Raw genomic sequence first — 6231 nt, forward strand, 5'->3', positions numbered from 1 at the left:
CCCTTCATGCCCCTTACAGTTGTTACCTACCCACAAGGATACCCCCTTACTTCTAACACCATAGATTAAATCATTTTGGAATTTTATATAAATGGACTCATACAATTTATATTATTTTCTATCTGACTCCTTTACATTTGACGGCATGGACACAGACATATAGACCAATGGCTTAGAACAGAGAGCCTAGAAATAAATCCTCATGTATATGGCCAAATGTTCTTTGCCAAGGATGCCAAGACTACTCAATAAAGAAAGGATAGTCTCTTCAACAAATGGTTCTGGGAACCTGAACATCCACATGCAAATGAATAAAATTCCACTCTTACCTTATGGCATATACAAAAATTAACTCAAAATGGATTGAATACCTAAAACATAAGACCTAAAACTATGAAACTCTTAGAAGAAGACCTTGGAAAGAAATTCCATGACATTGGGTTTGGCAATGATTTCTTGGATATGACACCAAAAGCACAGGCAACAACAGTAAAAATATGTTAAATGGACTTCACCAAAATTTAAAACTTCTGTGCTTCAAAGAACACAATCAACTGAGTGAAAATTTCCCCCTAAAAACAGGAAAAAATACTTGCAAATCATGTATCTGATAAGAGGCTCATACTCAAAATATCTAAAGAACTCCTATAGCTCAACAACAAAAAAACCCCAGATAGCTGAATTAAAAATGGGCAAAGAACTTGAATAGACATTTCTTCAAAGATAACATACAATAATAGTCAATAAGCATGTAAAAAGATGATCACCAATCATTAGGGAAATACAAATCAAAACCACAATGAGATATCACTTCATACCCATTAGGATGACTACTGTTTAAAAAACAAAAAAAACAGGAACTTCAATGGAGGTTCAGTGGTTAAAACTCCAAGCTCCCACTGCAGGGTCATGGATTCGATCCCTCAGAGAACTAAGATCCCAAATGCCACAAAGTGCAGCCAGCAACAAAACCAAAAATAGAAAATAACAAGTGTGGGCAAGGTTATGAAGAAATTGGAACAGTAGCACCCTGTTAGTCGGAATGTAAAATGGTGCAGTCAGTATAGAAGGGCTCTGTGATAATCTAGAAGGGTGGGATGGGGAGGGAGATAGGACAGAGGGGACATGGGTGTACCTATGGCTGATTCTTATTGATGTTTGACAGATGTTTGACTACAAAATTCTGTAAAGCAATTATCCTTCAATTAAAAAAATTTAAAAAGTGGCAAAAAATTAAATTAAAAAAAGAAAAATGCTCAAAACAGTAAAAATAGGATTATCATAAGTTCCAGGTATCCTACTTCTGGGTATATAGCCAAAAGAATTGAAAGTAGAGTCTCAAAGAGATATTTGCTCATCCATGTTCATAGCAGCATTGTTCACAAGAGCCAAGAAGTGGAAGCAATCCATATTTTCATCAGTGGATGAATGAATAAACAAAACTCAGTATATAGATCCAATGGGTATTATTCAGTCTTAAAAAGGAAAGAAATCCTATCAAATGTTAGAATGTGGATGAATCTTGAGGACATTATGCTAAGTTTGTGGCCCCATGGACTGGAGCTCACCAGGCTCCTCTGTCCATGGAATTTTCCAGGCAAGAATACTGGAATGGGTTGCCATTTCTTCCTTTAGGGGATCTTCTTGGCCCAGGGATTGAACCCACATCTCCTGCACTAGCAGGCAGATCCTTTACCACCGAGCCACCAGGGAAGCCCAAGCCACTCACAAGAAGACAAATATTCATAAGATTCCATTTATATGAAGTAACTAAAGTAGTCAAATTCATAGAAACAGTAGAATGATGGTTGCCTGGGCCTAGCAGAAAGGGGAAATGGAGAGTTGTCTAATGGGTATAGTTTTCAGTTTTGCAGTATGCAAAAGGTCTGGAGATTTGCACGACCTTGGAAATGCACCCAACACTACTGAACTGTATGCTTAAAGCGTATATGTCATATATTTTATGTTCCATGCTTTTTACCATAATTAAAGCATTTTAAATTTAAACATTGGAATAGAACTTTTAACAGTGAAAGTCAAATAATGTCATCCTGTTCAAAACTCTCCAGTAACTTCCCATTGTATCCAGAGAGTCAAGGTGCTAATAACAGCCTACAAGATGCTGCGTGGTGTAGCCTCCATTCTCACTTCTCCCCAGGGTTAGCCTTCTCCAACCAGACTGCTTTCTTTGTTGCCACTCCTTAAACACTCCCACATTAGGAACTTTGCTCTAGCTGCTCCTCTTCCTAGACTTCACCAACTCTTCCTCAGCCATGTCCTTCAGGTTTTGGGTCACTTCTCATCTTCTCTATAAGGTTAACCCTGACTACCTACTGTATGGGATTTCCTGATAGCTCAGTTGGTAAAGAATCCACCTGCAATGCAGGAGACCCTGGTTTGATTCCTGGGTCAGGAAGATCCCCTGGAGAAGGGATAGGCTACCCGCTCCAGTATTCTTGGGCTTCCCTTGCATGGTCCGCTGGTAAAGAATCTGCCTGCAATGTGGGAGACCTGGGTTGGGAAGATCCCCTGGAGAAAGGAAGGGCTACCCACTCCAATATTCTGGCCTGGAGAATTCCATGGACTATATAGCCCATGGGGTAGCAAAGAGTCTGACACAACTGAGCCAACTTTCACTTTCACTTCACTTTCACCTATTTAGTACTATAACCAGCCCCATCCACCCTTAACCTGCTCTGCAATTTTTCCGCATGCATGAGATTTTCCAACATACTATGTAATAGTATTTACTTAGCATGTTTATTATATGATGTTTGAAAATTCCTCAAGGGCAGATAGTTTTCCTTTTTACCTACTGTATTTCCAGCATTGAGAACACTGTCTGACATACAGTAGGCACTCAATAAATATTCATGTTGTAGTAATAGTTAAGACTGAGCTGGCCAGGATAACCATGATGGTGAAGTAAATTGACTTGCAGAGCCATGTAAGAACCGAGAGGTAAAATTAAGTATAGGAACTTCCCTGGCAGTCCAGTGGTTAAGACTCCATGCTTCCCTTGCAGGAGGCACAGGTTTGATCCCTAGTCAGGAACTAATATCCTGCATATCGTGTGGCATTGCCAGAAAAAGAAAGAAATTAAATATAAGAGAATGGGTTATACTTCAAAACCATTCCTCCATTCCCAGCAGAGAACACCACTATGGTAGAAACCATGTTTGAAATAAAGCTTTTGGCTCACATAACAAATCCAAACGATAACATGTGTCACATAAGTCAAAGCCAATATATGAATTGAGCTAAACTCCATTATAATACTGTTCTTAATTATAGTGAACTGCAGCCAAATTGCACTCCCCAAAACCAAATAAATATAGAATATACCAGGTGGTGGCCCTGTTTTCCAACACCAGAATTTCAAAGGAATTGCTTGATGTTTATTTTGAATGTGCTATTCTGCAATTATCTGATTAACAGTTTAGTTTTCCCAGAATTGCAGGACCAAATCCAGTTGGGTTTTTTTTTTTTTTTTCTCTTGGTCTCATTGTCCATGAGATGTCACTTTACCTTTAAAACATAATGGTAGATTAGGATTTTCTAAAATATTAGCCAAAAAAAGCTAAATCTGAAATATTATTCAGGCTCAGAAATGAGGAAAATTTGATGTATGCTTTAAGGATAAACTTCGAGGACATTATGCTGAATAAACTAGTCATAAAAGGACAATGACTGATAATTCCACTTATAAGGAGTATCTGTAATAGTCAAACTCAGAGAGACAGAAAGTGGATGGTAGTTGCTAGGGACTGGAGTTAAGGGAGAATGAGGAATTATTGTTTACAGGATACAAAATTTCAGATTTGCAAGAGAAAGAGAGTTCTGTAGATAAACAATGATGATGGTAGCAAAACAATGTGAATGTGCCTAGTGCCACTGAACTGTACAGCTAAAAATGGTTAAGATGGCAAATTTTGTGTTATGTGCATTTCCTGACTATTAAATTAAAAAAAAAAAAAACATAGTGGCAGCCCTTAAGTACTTGGTATGAGGCCTGGGGGATCATGTACAGTTAAAATCCTTCCCCTATTGAGGAAAAAGAGCCTCCTCTTAAATACAGAAGGATTTCTTAGTTTGAGAATGTTTTAAGTGATTGCTTGATATTTATGTTTTTTCTTAGTATTCATTCCCTGTGGGGGTTGTCCTCAGCCTAGTATTGTGATGGATTCCAAGAATCAAAGACAAATGAAACACTGTCTCTACACTCAAGGAGATTAGAGGCAGGTGGAAGAGGCAAGCATGTGAAAAGATGGTTTTGAGTGTGACAAGGGCTAGATTAAAGGTGAACATACCTAAGGAAGCATCTAAATCATACTGGAGGGCCAAGAAAGCTTCCCGAATTAGGTGATGTTTTGCTTCATCTTGAAAAAAAGATTGGAATTAATTAGGCAGAGGAGTCAGGACATTCCAGGGAGAGGCTACTGAATACACAAAAGACATGAAGGTGTGAAACATAATGATCAACGTGGGGACCCAGCATGGCGAGTTTGTAGAGTTGATAAAGTGGACAGTCAGGCAAGGATAAGAACCAAGACTGGAGATCAGCTAGAGTGTGGACTTTATCCTAGAAGCTACAGGGAACTTTTACAAGCAGAATAATTACCTCTCTCATCCCAGTTTCAGGACAGTGCAAAAATTTCTACAGTGGATAAAAAATATTCTAAGAGATTGTCTCAGCCAGCTATTGATGTATAACAAATCATCTCAGTGTCTAAAACAACTCATTTATTTTTGCTCATGTCTTCAGGCTGGCCAGGCCCATTCTAGGCTAAGCTCAGCTGGCTGCTCTGCTCTGCAAGTCTGCCGGGCTCAGTCCCTTGCTGTAGGTTGGGCTCCACATCTGATCCTGGTGTGTTAATTCTGGGCCCTGGGGAAGCACTGCCTATGGGGGGCTTCTTATCCTCCTTGGTGCAGTTGACCATCCAGGGCATCTTCTTTCCATGGCAATGACAGAAGTCCCAGAGGGAAGGCAGAAACTGTGATGTCTCTGAAGGCCACGGCTCTGAACAGGGGCATAGCGATGTCCACCCACATTCCATTGGCCAGAGCAAGTCGTACAGCTGAGTCCAAAGTAAAGAGGCAGGGCAGTACCCTGTGCCTCTAGTGAGAGAAACAATCAACTCATTGTAAAGAATGTAGATACAAGGAGAAGTAAAAAGTGGGGTCAGTAGTTCAATCCAGGGGACTTCCCTGCTGGTCCAGAGGCTAAGACTCTGTGCTCCCAATGCCGGGAGTCCAGGTTCGATTCCTGGTCAGGAAACTGGACTCCCACATGCCACAGCTAACACCTAGCACAGCCAAGTAAATAAACTAAATTAAAAAGAATGATATTGGCATAGTCTCAAAGTATTTTAAAAACCAGTTCAATCTACCATAGAGGACATTTTTACTCAATATTTAGAGACTACATGGAAAGTAGTCTATAGAAAGAACTTCAATTGTGGAGCCAATCACTTAATATCTTTGTGGCCTTTTTAAAGTTATTGAAATTCTCTAGACATCAGCTTTCTCATCCATAAAATATAGATTGATATCTCCCCCACCTTGTGATTGCAAGACTTGCACGTGATGTTCTCCATGGGCTTTGCGTTTTGGGCACCGATGCTAGCTATCTACAACGTGCCATGGCTATTGATAAGAGGTATGAGAAGGGAGATCAGTGGCTTGACTTTGGGGCTGCCAAGTCAACATATTGGAGAGAAACAAAAATTGAGTAGAACCCAGAATACAGCATTCCCCTAAGATGACCACTAACACCGTCTCTGTCGGCAACGACAACTTTCTGTCTTTGAGGAAAGATGTGTCTTCCAGAGAAAGTCAGCAGAACGATATGTGTTTGGTCTGACAGCTCTTTTACATGTTCACTTTACTCCTTGGCAGGTTGAATTTTTGGTTCATAAATAAGAGGGGTATTTGCCCCACAAGGATCTAGGACAAAGCAGGGCAGGAGGCAGGTGGGAAAAGCAGCTCCTGGCATTGGTTTACAGACGTTCTCCCTGAGTGTGTGACCACTGTTCTATCCAGATGGGCTCTCTTGGCCAAAGCTCTGTGACAAGGACAACCCCCAAGCTATTCTTATTTATCTTCTCAGATTGAGACCAACTGGCCCAACATCAAAAACCTCTTTGAACCCAGCTCTCTTGAATCCCATGGCAATGCTCATTCTCCTGTCGGCATAAATTAGATAGGCAAAAGGCTAAGCTGCTGAATATG

This window comes from Budorcas taxicolor, chromosome 14 (genome assembly GCF_023091745.1).
Source record: "Budorcas taxicolor isolate Tak-1 chromosome 14, Takin1.1, whole genome shotgun sequence".
Lineage (NCBI taxonomy): Eukaryota > Metazoa > Chordata > Mammalia > Artiodactyla > Bovidae > Budorcas > Budorcas taxicolor.